Source organism: Apostichopus japonicus, chromosome 7 (assembly GCF_037975245.1).
Source record: "Apostichopus japonicus isolate 1M-3 chromosome 7, ASM3797524v1, whole genome shotgun sequence".
NCBI classification, from domain to species: Eukaryota; Metazoa; Echinodermata; class Holothuroidea; order Aspidochirotida; family Stichopodidae; genus Apostichopus; species Apostichopus japonicus.
Genome location: NC_092567.1, coordinates 12,281,784 through 12,296,764, shown reverse-complemented (window position 1 = coordinate 12,296,764; position 14,981 = coordinate 12,281,784). Strand labels below are relative to the sequence as shown.

At 36.7% G+C, this 14,981-nt stretch overlaps 1 protein-coding gene across 2 annotated transcripts in view; it reads right to left on the bottom strand.

Moving 5' to 3' along the window:
• LOC139970014 (NACHT, LRR and PYD domains-containing protein 3-like) overlaps nucleotides 1-14,523 on the bottom strand; it is a 52,014-nt gene extending 37,491 nt beyond the window's left edge. The window contains exon 1 of one of the 2 annotated variants that reach the window (XM_071975531.1): nucleotides 14,137-14,523. The gene's annotated coding sequence lies outside the window, so the exon portion shown is untranslated. Of the gene's footprint in view, nucleotides 1-951; nucleotides 1,088-14,136 lie in introns of those variants that run through there. The other variant, XM_071975528.1, reaches the window with a different exon arrangement.
• Nucleotides 14,524-14,981: the final 458 nt, after the last annotated feature.

Here is a 14,981-nt window from a genome sequence, read left to right as displayed (position 1 = left end):
TCCTATCCATCAATCCTATCCAACCTATCTATCCTATGAATGCTTTATATCCGTCCATCTATCCAATACATCCATCCTATCAATCCATACTATCCATCCTTTCTATCCATCCTATGAATAAATATCATCTATCCTATCCTATCCTATCCATCCTATCCATCCATCCTATCCATCTATCCTATCCATCCTATCCATCTATCCCATCAATCCATCCAATACACCCGATTATATCCATTAATCCTATCCATCTATCCTATACATACTATCCATCCAATTCTATACATGCATCCTATCCATCCATACTATCCATCCATCCTATCCAGTCATCATATCCATCATATCCATCCATCCATCCATCCTATCCATCCATCTATCCATCTACCTACCTATATACCTATCTATTTTATTTATCTATCTGTATCTGTATCATAAAAAGCTATAGCCAAAATAGCTAATGTATCAACATATAAAGATTACATTTTAATTGAACGGTCGTCATCACATACATGTTCTTAGACTAAAGATCAGAAGCTATTTTTTTCATTTATTTTTATTTTTGGGCAATGTTAACATACGCAGTGCAGTGCTAGTTCCATAAAAATCTTTTTCTGCTAATATTCATAATTATTAGAAAATATTATAAATTTCCTGTTTTGTGAATATTCTGTATTGGCAACTACATTTGCTTTTCTTTATAGGACTTCCTTTCCCACATGAATTTTTGGGGAAAGCCAACGCATTTTGCGTTGCTGGAAAGATAACTGAATACATTTATGGAGAAAGTAGGCTGCTAATTGAAAGAATTTAATAGCAGGATCTAGTAGATGTGGGCAAAAACCACAACATAAGACACATCATGACAGAACTACATAGCAGAAAAGATAACGCTTCCACATTTGTGGTTCGTTTACTAAATACATTTTCTACTATAGCAGCAATTGCTTCACTTACCATTTAGATATTTCTGCCAGATAATTTCAATAAGACTGGGGTGATCAACACTTCTCGCATAAACCGATAAAAACCGATAGAAAAATTGAATTTATGTAATATAGAAAGTGGCGTCAACCTACGTTGGTGAAAACCAAACTTAGTTGTAATGGTAGCTAACAATATTGAAGCTGTAAATAGTATAAAGATTTACTTTTATGCTGATATCTTGTTCGTGATCGTGTCCGTTCAGCCGTTGAAATTATTTCACCCTGGCCTTAGTATTGACGCAACCAACATAAAAGGCATTGAAATAGTTTCTAGTAATTTAAGCATTCCGTACCATATCTTGCGGTAGAAAAGCTGCGACTTGTCAGTAAAACACACATAAGTACACGTAAAGCTCTATTACCACGACTATCTCGGATATCATCAGGTTAAATCGAGTCGATCGGAATATAAAGTGACAAAGATATGTAAGGAATGTATAAAGTCTGAATGTGCTGAGAAATTGATAGAAAGGTTCATATCTTGCTTCACCAATTATAAAAACGATCAAATGGTAGCAAACTGATTTTCGTTTTGAAAAATGTACTTTGGTGTGAACATTTAATAAGGGTTTCCGGGAGAAGAGGGTAGGAGGAGGGTGGTTTGGGTTAGACAGGGGTAAATATGTCAGATGAGGTTCCATCAATTGAAGTATACAATCAATTTGTTCTATTATTTCGCAGGGGAGACTCATGGAAATGGCGGGAGTTAAATCTAAAGGTAGAATGGTGTGGGGTTTGGCGGTGGAGGTGATTGAAGTTCAAAGATAATTTAACAAATTTGGTGTTATAGCATCCGCATTATTTCATTTTGCGTTTTAAAGTGACAGTTCCTATGGATACGGTATCTCATTAGAAAGACGCTTCGCCAAGGTCGTTGATTTGGAAGATCAGAGATATGTGATGGAAGACAAGGAACATGAGATTTGGAAAATATGATAAATATATACAACGTGAATAAGGAATGAATGCTTCAGTTTCGGTATTTACTTTCCTCAGGAATGTGTCAGTATTGTATTTATTCTACGAGGAAATGTAGGTTTGTGATTTTAATGTGTCTAGTATAAAACGTCGTATGTAGAAGTAGCCGAAATATCGAATTACACATCACTGTAAAGATTAATGAGCCATACATTGGTCGTATGCAATGACTACACACAGATGTTCGTAGGATTGTGTACGGATTGCTGTATTGTTAAAACAAGAGCAGCAACGCTGCTAAAGCTCATGTTACCTACTATTTGAGAAATTTTGTTTTGCTTGTGCATAATACATACGCAAGATAACGGTGTTATTTCCATTCCATCCATCTCCTCTACCCCTTGCCTTATGCTCCTTCTTAGCAGGAATAATTTTTTATTAAATGATAGAAGGTTGTAAACATTTGTTTTGAATAAAAAAGACATAAAGATTTTTTTTATTAAATTTTTGCCCTCTCAATTAGTACCTACTATAAGTATGTAAGTTATAACTCTAACGTACCGCTAGAATCTTACGTTAAACTAGTTTTGTTTCTGGAATACAATATATTCGTCGCCTGAGCCACATGTAAATGTTCCCCGGTATATCAATATAGTGAACGGCCAATATGGCAGTATATGGTCACCAACATCGATTAAGGTCGTATCACCGTATTTACAGCTTGTACGCATGTACGCATGCTCACATGTACGCCATGTATTTGGTACCTTCTCAGAAAGGAAAACTATATTTTTCATGCGGATCGTAGCAATGTGCCATTCAACCTTTATATTTGTCGCAGGTACTTATAAGTATAAGCTGCATAATGAGCTTCTACTTAATGCGAATTAATCCTCGACTCTAAACATTAATTTAAAAGGCACTAGTCTTTGTGAGGTCGGCTACACCGAACTAACTTGAGGACATGTAGTTAGGTATAGTTTTTATAGAAGCTTTAAACTACAAATGCTGTGAAGGGACAAATACACGCACATAATACAGACAGCTTAATACAGAGGTTACCACAGTGAACACAAAAGAAAGATTCCACTACCAAAAGTCTTCATAGGGGATGTTATTCCCCATAATACGTCACGCTACACTATCATTGGGGTAGTGGTGAGGAACAAATTACAATATGTTGACTTCATATTCTTTCAAGGTACCTGTGCAAGTATAGGTTTTCTAGTTGTAGATAGCTGTCTCATCCGACTGGTGACACGTGACCTATTTACTGTAGGAAGTGATTCCTTAATTGATTAGAATATATGTGTTATTAAACAAAGAAGAAAGCACACCACATAGGATCAACAGCATATCAACAGCATATGCAAGTCACACATACACATGTACTTAAAATGGAACAAATCGGATACAAATAGACACTAAATGGGGTCTAAATATAGTATAGCGTGTCTGTTTTTGTGTGTGTAGGGGGAGTGGTGGATTCCCTCTATGTCACCAGGTCTTGCACTCAACCCAACTCACTTAATTCCTCCATTTATTAGTACAATCTATTAACCTTATTTACTTACCTAATGATGGTTTAATTGAATGACCTTTGTTCTAGTGTAAATAACATTGACTCAAGAACCTTAAGTTTCAATAATATGGAAATCCTTTTTTGTTATATTCAATCCTTGTCTTATTGGTTCCGTTGTCGAATGGTCCTGGAATGGGAGGCGATGTCCAACTGTTTGTTTGTGCAAGAGGTGATGAATATACAATGCCGTAGCAATAGATCAAACCTTGCTAATCTAAGAACAATGTGACTGTATCGGAATTCCATTACAAAAGTAGGCAATATATCCAAATTGTGCAGACATCAATCCGATGTACAAATCTATTTGGAGAAACACATCCACTACTTCATGTATTACCGTGATAGCCGCGTTAAACATGTCGTACAACTGATGTGCCATACGTTCTGATTTAAGTAATTGCATCTCACTTATATATTGTTTACTTTTATTTCAAAAAACCTTTAAAATATGGGTCCTTTCTTCAGTAAACGTTGTAACATAACAAATCTATTCATAATTATCCAACCGAGGCAGAGGTCATACTACATATACGTCGTATACGTTAACCTTGACCAAATATTTCAATGCGGAATCGCGTAAAAAAAAAACGTTCCAACCCCGTGACGTGCTCCCTTGTGACACTGAACGCTTGTAGTACTCATTGAATGTATTATAACGCTGTCCGTTCCAGTTATGTTGTAGCGTAGTCGGTTGGTAAGTAATGTGTGTGTGTGTGTGGGGGGGGGGGGTGGTAGGGATAGAATCGAGAACACCGTTGAATAAAATACACTAACAGTGCATCCTGAGATTTATAAGTATATATACTTGTCTTTTTACACTGTACCTGTAGTACATCTTTCCCAGTGTGACAAACAAATAAATATATATAAGTAGGAATACCCCTACGACTAAAACACGACACACGGATAACGTACATAAGCTAACCCTATCCCGGCACAACTATTCTGTAATGCGCAAGTTGCCTAGCAGCGCGTTTAACTGTCGGCATTGCGCTATAGACAACGCAGCGCAGCAAATGATGAAATCGTCAAAGGCAACACAGCGCAGCTAACGATGGACCGCGTCAGCCCGTGAACCCGACGCTGCAACGGCCTTGTAACCGCACAAGCAGTGTGCGCAGCGCAGCTGCAGAGTGCATCAATCCGATCCATTTGTCTTTTGCAGAAGCCCAAAAATAACCTTGAAAACATTGCCTCTGACAAACGCTATAAACTTCGGCAAGGATTCTGCCTGGCAACTTGTTCATAATGTATACCATATTAATTTATAAAAACGCTACTCGCATAGCAATATAAACGACCCCGTAACTGTGTAGAAGCCTATACACGAGTATCTGACCAATTACGACATATCCGATAGCATTGACACATATCAGAAAACAATAACAAGCCGATCAACGCTCTCTACCCTGCTACAAAAATGAGCTGACCCCCGCCCCACGGTATATCCGTCTCTTGTTACTTCCCCGTATACTAAGTTCAGAGACAAAAATGTCCACCAGACTGTTAACATAAACCCCGGCAGCAAGAACCAACTCTCTTCCAGCCAGCAATACATTGATACCCCTAGATACACAGACTATCGCACATACCAGGGACCCCCCTGCTTAAACATTAAACGAGGGTTTCCATAAGTTTATTCCCCCACGAACCCCCTGTGGATGTCACAGTTGTCCACGAACCCCCAACTTTTCGAGACACGATCTGAGTCATTATTATACTATAATACGCATGACAGCTTGGGTCTGTTTCATAATTCAGTTATTTATCACAAGTCATATGCGTATGGAACGCGAAAAGAGTTGGTCGATAGGTACGACTTTTGTAAATTACTAAATTATATGGCCCTACGGGCCTACTAAAGGTTAAGTAAGCCGCTTTCAATTATAACAGAAAGCAAAGACAATTTAAGGTGCATAATGTTTTGACGTGATAGGTTATTGCACTATCAGTACTTTTCTGTTTTTAGACTAAACTCAAACATTTTTATCTCAGCAACAGAAAAGATGTTTCTCAAATTCCCAGCCCCCATCCCATTTATCAATCTTCAGCGGGGTGGGCTACTACTGTAATCGGTATTTTGCTTGCGAGTTGTTATAACTTCTTGGGCAGCTTTTTGCGTTTTGTCGCCGTTTTCCCACCCTATTGACATGTCCATCGAGTGGTTTTACATAAATTCATCACAAAACAGCAAACTACTATATTAGCCAAGTTTTTCCCCTGCCAAGAGCATCAATTGGCGAGTAACTAAGGACTTCTGCAGATAATGAGTAGAGTGTCTTCTGACAAATTCCTCATTTAAAATTATTCGTATACAGTTCCCCAAATCCACTACTTTGAATTCAACCAATCAGTGAATAGCTGACAAGTTTAAAAATGAGCCATTGCTTAAAATAGATTCATTCAGTAATTCGAAAAAGTTGAGTCGTTATCACAGCCATACAGAATATGTACAAATAGAGCACAGTGTTGTAGTACATTCTGATGTTCTGGGTTGCTTACGACGCCGGCAAAGTAAACAGTCGTTATTTACCTCATTATTCAATGACGTTCGCAGAATTTAATTATTCATGTTATGGCGGGGTTGATTTCGATCCTAACGGAAAATATCTTCGAGAAAGACAACGTTCACATTTGTAAATTATACTACGTTATACCACCATTTGAAGTTAGATTTGATCAGATAAGCTAGGTATGTATGCCGTTATGGCATCGTGGGGTCAAAATGCGGTTGAGAACATTATAGAAAAGGACGCTAAAAGCTGCTATAAAACTTAGAAAAGTAGACCTCGATCATTCACTTGATAGCAAACACAAAATGATCATTTTCTTAGCGTTTGGTTTGACTGTGTAAAGAATCTATAAATTAATATAATTTGCGTGACAGTCATTCAACTTAAATTTCTAATACGAGATGGCAATCATTGCTTTTAAAACAAAAGTAAATTTACTAAACCGTTTACTGGCAATTATGTAAAAACAAACTTCGTTAATTTAGTCTCTCCCCAACTACTTGCTTGCTTATAGATTTCTAGTTCCATAAAAATACACGTGGGAACGACGAATGCAATGGCTTTGTTTGTATCCCAGAACCGTGGTGGGGATCCATTGACCATTGCAGTACTGTCGTATATTTCGTGTTTCTTTCGTTTCTTATCCTACCCACACCATGAATTTACGTTCCTGATACAAAAATAATCTTCGTAAAATTCGATTAATGACTAGTCTATGACAAGAGTGATAGCACATCAGTGTGGATTAACGTAGTTCAGTGTAAGGAACATGACCAGTAATTGAGAAGACCTCGCTATGTAGGTCTGGATTTAAAGCTTGCAGAAACTAATCTTACAATAACTGTATTCACATTAAAGACATTTTGCTTCCAGCATATTACAGTGCATAGCGAAGACAGGGTACTTTTACAAACTTAGTAGTCGGGTAAGTTTCGTATGCAGAAAATACTTTATCAACTTGAACAATTGGAACCACTGATGCGAATTTGTTGCCACAAAGAGACAATAATTTTTAAAAGAGAAGTATAGACACAGTGACGTCAGACGGAATAATTGTAGCATGGCAACCGTTACGGAGTTTAATCACTTTATAATTGGTTTTGCTGTAATAATATACGCTTCGAAGAAAAGTAGATTTTGTTGTTCAAGGCATAGTTCATGATATGTTTTTCTTTTAATATGTTGATGGGAGGGGACTGGGGTACAATTCTATTGCCTGGCTATCAGGTTTTGTACTATCCTCACCTTCCTTAATTCCTTCATTGATTAGTACAATATATTAACTGTATATACTTTCAAGGTACTTGTACCAGTACAGGGTTTCTAGTTGTTGATAGGTTTCTTACGAAACAAAATACACATCATCTATATAATGTACGGTAGAGAGGATGGGGGGGGGGGTACGTAGGCTCTCGTAGGGACCTGTGATTCGTTATTTTATTTTTATTCGTTAAGTTCCTATATACAACTGCCCAAATTAAACCTCTCTACTTAGCAACGAGAATGTGAACGGGCTATGTGTAGAGCAACGAATGATGGAAATTATTGCATGTACTCTCTTGAAATGATAGACTGAATGTTTCAGTTTGAAGTGCGATTGCAATTGTTTTCAGTGTATTGGACTGAGTCTAGACTAAAGATCACTTTATATTATATAAAGAATCCGTTGCACCGCTCAATTTTTGCTTACACTGACCGAAGTATCCAATCTTATTATTTTAATTTTGTTACGGGATCGCGTTGATGTAAGTCTTTCTATTCCACTGAAATCACGTCCAATCAGGAAAGTAATATATGATCACGTGTTCTTGATATTTGCATGATTACAATGAGTGGCAAACATGATAGGACCGCGCACTCTAGCGCATTGCATGTAGTGCAGGGATATATACAAACTATTTATATATGCACGCAGGGACGTCGACAGCGGGATGTCTCACCCCCCCCCCCAAACTTGGTAAAACTGACGATAGTTGGAACATTTGAGTCGACAGTCGGAATTCCCGACTGTCACACTCTATTTTACCTGGGCCTATTCATAAATTCCTGTGATTGTGAATGACCTAACAATTGAAAAAGTTTCGTTCAAAATTTACCTTTAATTAGTCATATTTACTGTTTTCCTTGCCACTTAGAGAAACTGTATCTTGCGATCCTTATACTCCACCATACAAAACTTCGTATGATTTTGAAAACTCTACACAAAATGCCTCATAGAACCACTGTACAACGTTCGCCAGCTTCAATTCGGTTTATTTATGTACTAATTATACAACTAAGACGCTCAATACTAAGCTACGGAAGCTTAAAAGTGCCATCAAAATAAGAAAAAGTTTGCCACATAAGTTGACATTTTTCATTAAATGGTATAGATAACAAGATAAAATCGTATTATAAATCAGAAAAATGTTGGATTGCTCAGCTGCTTTAACTGAGCAATTGAACAATTTTCTGCAAAATGTTTAATTGACAACTTACCATATCTCGTCAATTGGACATTTTCTGCAAAATGTTTAGCTGACAACTTATCATATCTCGTCAATTTAAAAAAAAAAAATTCTGCAAAATGTTCAATTGTTCACTTCATTCAAACTGAGCAATTGTATGATTTTCTGCAAAATGTTTAAAAAACAACTTATCGTATCTCGTCAACTCAACATTTTTCTGCAAAATGTTTAATTGTTCACTTCAATCCAAATGAAAATCATAATAAAGTGCGCTAGGAAAAAGCACTGTATTTTTGGGTAATTCACTATGTCGTCGAATATAATTTGTTGAAGAAAAAATAAATACCCATTTGTTACATTAAAATAGCTTTTGTAGTTAGTAGTCTATGTAGCCTTCAAGCAGAAAACTTATACGCAGTTAACTTGCTTAACCAGAGTGATTCATAAGATCGTGAAGTGAGGGCCAGTGGTACAAATGTATCGAAACAAGTTCGGAACAAAAGCGCAGTCGCGAAAGATGAGAGTCTGAAGGACACTGACCGTATCGTTGACGAGTAGTGCATGGAGGGTACAAGGCAGCAGTTGGAATATTATGGTTTCAAAACCCATCCAGTTGGAATTTCAGCCACTACACCCCCCCCCCGTCCCAATTCACCAGGACTTAGCTACGCCCCTCTATGCAATTTATCTAATTTGGTCTTTTTCTTTCTCCAAAAAACTGATGATGTAGCTAATCGTTCTGTTTCCTGAAGATTATTTAATATTATACTCTCCTTCAAATATTTGACTAAATTGAAGTGTTGACAGTTGAAGTCTCACAAAATGTATCTAAAATCGTTGATGCACACGTACACAATGTACATATTGGGATATTACGGACGTGATTAATGATCATGTCGTTTTGAGATATTCTCTGATATAACTATAATGCAAGATAACATTAATCCTTTGTAAAGGTATCCGTACAACAGTTTTAGGTTTTCAAATGACAAAAAAAGTTAGGCTAGGCCTACCTTAAATTATTTTACATTGAGATTACAAACAATTCACATGCACTGACCATTCGCATGCCGATGGTACAGACTAATTGGAGAAACATAAGTTAAATTTATTAAAACACAGTTCAACATAGCTGTTTCTCTGTCATGGTGAGAAGGTAACATACTGCTTTGAATTTGATCGAATTTGAGGCTTTTTGAGCGGCTATCTTATTCTTCGTGCTTTACGTATCGAATCATTCAAATTTGCGTGTGATCACAAGATGTTACGTGATACGCGATTTTACCGTATGGATTGTAAGTTATAGTTGGCTGGTACTACTGTCTAAAGCCTAGGTTTAACACAACAGGGCATAGTCTTGGTCTAGCACTAGTTATAGTAGGCTAGTTAGTAGTTGGTAAATGTGCAGTTAAGTTAAGCTAGCCTAGGCCTAACTTTTATTTGATTTACCCATGTTAAGTTACCTAAGCCTAACGAGGCTACGCTAGTTAATTGTAACCCCGACCAATAAGCCTAGACTATGCCTATGTCTATGCTTCTTAATAACATTGCGTTAGGGATATAATGTTGTAAAGGAAGAGAAATAAGGTGATATGATTGCATGTATCATACTCAAACTACTATGTGGAGCCAAACAAGTTTTGTGTACAGTGCTCAGATTTAATCATTAAAAAACAATATTAACTACGTAAGTTGTAACTTAGAGTAGCTATTGGGTGTAAGGTATCAGAGGGCCGTGTGAAAATAATCATCAGAACGTTATCAGTGCAATGCTATAAGCCTCAAACGGGTTAGTTTAGTTTAGTAGAAAAAAAAAGGATCAGGAGGGACACTCAAGTCCCCATCAAGGACCTTATAGTCCCGAGAGAGAAAGAAAACTGAAGAAACAAACACTCTGAGCCAATAACCATGCTTAAAGAGCTTGTCCAAAGCATTCTTAAACCCATTCACACTACTCGCAAGTACAACTTTCTCAGGCAAACCGTTATACTAATTTACAACCCTATGAGGAAAAAAAGTTATGCCGAATATTAAGTCTACTTGTAATACCATCTGTATAAGTTGTAGGAGGTGGATGGTAAATCTCTCAGCCTGTGATTGGGGAAGTAGCTGAATGAACAGTCCATACCATTTAAACTAGATGGTGCAATTTATGTGATGTTCTAATTATTTAATATTCTTTCTTTTCATTTCAGAAAGACATCTGTACTATATCTACTCTAATCTACATGTTGCACAGATTGGTAAATATGAAGAGGTATAGTTATGGGAAGCTGCCAACTAGTAGATCTGGAGATGTCCTATACTTCGTACAGAATATAGCTGTAAGTTAAATACTGAATACATTTTAAATTATTGTCAGGGCCGCTGAACAACCCTGCAAATAGTGATGCGTTCATCACTTTGGTAATAGTAATAACTATGACCAACCTACATATTGTGCTGATATCATCCCGTTTTAGTGTCTGCAATAACATTATTTCCAATTGTGTATTTCTTACTAGAAATATTGGCTAATTCACAAACTGTGAGACCGTTGTTTTGTTATATGTATCACTGTGTATGGTACAGTGTGGCCGTCAGTACATGCACACTAGAACTCAGAAAATGTAAACACGGGGGTATATGTGAATAATCGCCTGGTTTGTTTGATCTCATATTGTTTAATTGTTCAGATTTGCAATACAATCTAAATTTTGAAGAAAGAAACATACAGTATATGTGGAAGTGTGATTATATGCTTACTGTGAGCAAAGAAATGATGATTTGTTTACTTGAACGCAACATGGGACCTAAAGGCATAAATCAGGGTATATTTTTTCTTAAAAATCTTGTCAGCATTCAAACCTCATCACAATACATATTTAGTTTTCCAAATGTATTGTGACAGATTCGTATCTTTGCAACTAAACTTACTGCTATAGTAGCCTATAAAACGGTGGGAAAACATTTGGCGACAACATGCCACAAAAATACAGTTATGGTTAATAAGTAATGGTAAGATGATTTAGTGTGTGAAAGATTCATAAAGGGTTTTAATCACTACCTCAAAGAAAAACATGTGACAAGATCTCCTTTCTGTGAAAGAATGGTTCTCAGACCTCAGACCCTGATGTGTGCTTTTATTCTTGCAAAGTTGACATCTTGATCACCTTATCACTAATTTTACTAGTATTGTCAATCAGCAAAATACCATCAATGATAGGTCAGTTATCCCTCACTCATTCTTATCATTATGTTTCTTTGCTGGCTATTCTTCATGTTACACATCACATTAAACATACATTGCATGTGTGGTGACCTAAAGTAGCTTTGCCTTCTCTTGCCAGTCATATTTCATTTTCTTTATTCTTTCCTAGGGAAATACAAGTACTGTATCCTTTGTTTCTTAGCTCCAAGTTAAAGAGTCCCATGAATAATCTGATTTATCCATGTCAGGGGTCCTCAACAATTGGGTTAATATATAATGCATTTACGGGTTAAGCTCACTGTCTAAACAATTCTGTAAGAATATTTCTTTAAATTGATTTCATATCCTTACTCAACAGGAAGGCACAGATGTGGAAGCTGCAGCCCGGAAAAGAAATATTGTCCAGTATAGTCAGCAATTTAAACTTTCTGGTGGACATGACACTGGCCATAAGCAATATTTCATTGTAGCTGAGCCAACAAAACAGTTATTTCCAGCTGGGCAAACATTGTGGAGGCAGCCGACAAGCTCTTCAAAAGTCACTGCGTCTCCAAAAATGTGGGAGTTTGTGAAATTACATAAACAATTGCTTGTTAACGTTAACCACAGAAATACATTGGATAGAAGTCGCTTCACAACATCTGACAATGCTACACTTTTGCAGCGAACTGAAGATGACTCACACCATTTGAAGTCCACTCAAATCAATATTCATGTACATGACTTGCACATTAAGTGAACAAGATTCGACTGTTCCGATCCTGTGTGGCCATTTACTTAAGAACTATGTTACTATGGACTGTAGGGTTCTTGTTTTGTGGTATCTCTCTTTTTATACTATCAGTTCACATTAATAATTACAGGCATTTTAATTGTTTACTCACATATTTGCAATGTCTGTGCATATTTATTGAAAACTTTGTTTTTCTATCTTTATTAAGGTAATCCCATAGTAAGACGAATGATCATGCCTTGATTGTCCGATGTTCATGTTATATACAAAACAACGGTGCACGCAGGCTATGTTTTTGCACTTCAAACGTTCGAATCTTGCCAACAGTAGAAGTCGCGTCTTTCAAGTGCAGCTCTGAGATGTTAATGTATCCAGTTACAGAGATAGAAAGCAGATAGATATAACAAATACACAAGCTAGTACAGGAATGTACATGAAGCATATAAATGATAAAAAAGTCCATTTAAAGCTGAAAACATATGCCCACACCTATGTTTATCCTATCTCTAAAACAAAACAAAAAGGTCTATGTGGAAGCAAATTCCACCACTCTGTGATGAATTTAATACTCTTTCATATCTGAAGCCAAATGTTAGACTGTCCAACATGTTATACCTGTAAGATATCTACAATTCTTGATCAACTGATAGTATTTCCAAAGTACTCAGTTCACCGATGTTTAAAGTATCATTGTCTACAACCAATTTTTAACTTCCACTGAATAATGTTGAAATCACAACATGATTTGTTAAACATTGATCAGAAAAGTGACTTGTGTTTCGGCCTTTTGGCTAAGATCATATGTAGTATATGTAGTATCTTTCGAAGGGAATGGTAATGCACATCCGACGATGGTCTCACAGTCACAGTCCCGATGGAAGGGGACTGGGGTTGAGAGCGCATCAGTCGTTCGGTAGTTTGGTTTTCGTGCCCAGGTTCTTTCCTAGGCGACTTTTTCTTAACAAGTAGTGTGTTTTCTGGTGCTTGTGTTGAGAATAAGACTGAAAGACAGACCATACTAACTCAGGAGCCATTATGCACCTTTCAGTAAATTCCCTTGCATTAACATATCTTAGAATGTCGTTTTTGAGGGTAAATGCATCAACAATGAAGAATTTCAGCATTTAGCCAACATGGAGGATTCTTAGAAAAGCATTTTCAAACCAGAGTTTGCAATTCATAAGATTGACAGTATAGCTATGATGTGTAATAATTCATTCTAAACGACGGACTTTTGAGCCTATATATCAGTCTAATATACTAGAAAGTGTTCAATCTAATTTAGACTGGTGCTGCAATAATTCAGTCTAAACTTCTAACTGTTCAGTTTAAAATGGTTTGATTTTCAGTCTATTATACTGCAGAGTATTTAGTCTAGCTAAGACTGACATTCAGTCTTTACATTTCAGACTGGAATTTAGTCTATGTAGTTTGATCCCTAATACCATCCATCATTAGACTGAAATTTCAGATGATTAGACTACAATTTCAGTCTTTCATTTAAGTAGAGTAGATTACATAAACAAAGAAAAAAGTGAACCACATAGGTGAGTTCAAAATCAACAACTAAAGGACATCACACATACACAAGCTCACTCTAAAATGAAATAACTTGAATACAAATTGACACTAAATGAAGTATATCTTGTTTGTGTGTGTAGGGGGGGGGGGGTCGGGAGTGGTGGATTACCTCTTTGTCACCAGGTCCTGTACTATACCACCTCCCTTATTTCCTACATTGATCAGTACAATCTATGAACCTTATTTACTTACCTAATCAGGTTTTAATTGGATGTCCTTTGTTTTGGTGTAAATATCATTGACTCAATGACCTTTTAGTTTCAATAAAATGGAAATCCTTCATGTTATATTCAATCCTTGATTATTGGTTCCGGTATCAAATGGTCCTGGAATGGGAGGTTGTGTCCAATTGTTTGGTTTAGGAAGTGTTGATTAACATACAATGCCATAGTTATAGATCAAGCTTTTCTAAATCTAAGGTGAAAATGACAGTATCGGAATTCCATTACAAAACCGGTCAATATGTCCAAACTGTGCAGACATCAATCCGATATATGAAGCTAATTTCAGTAACATATCCACTACTTTATATTTTCCATGATCGCCGTGTTAAAACCTGTCGTACATCTGATGCGCCATACGTTCTGACTTGATTATTTGGTTACACTTATATTCTGTGTACTTATTCAAGAACAATTTCACTGAAAACTTAAATTGGTTCACCGACTAACATAACGTTAGTCCATCTGGTGCCTCTCCCGACTAACATAGCCTTGGTCAGTTGCTATACCGACTAATTTATTCCTTAGTCAGTTGGATTTCTTAGTCGGTCATCTTAGTCCGTCAGCTTAGTCGATCAACAATTTCTTAGTCGGTAAATGTATATTAGTCAGTTACATTAGTTGGTGACATTAGTCGGTCTTTACCGACTAATTTATATGAGCCACCGACTAGTTTATAGCAGGTTTTACATTAGTCAGGATGGTGCCTCTCCCGACTAACCTTTCTTAGTCCGTATCGACTAACTAGTTGCACCGACTAGATTCACTGAAAGAATTAAACCCGACTAGTTTCACTGACTAGCATCACTGAAAGAA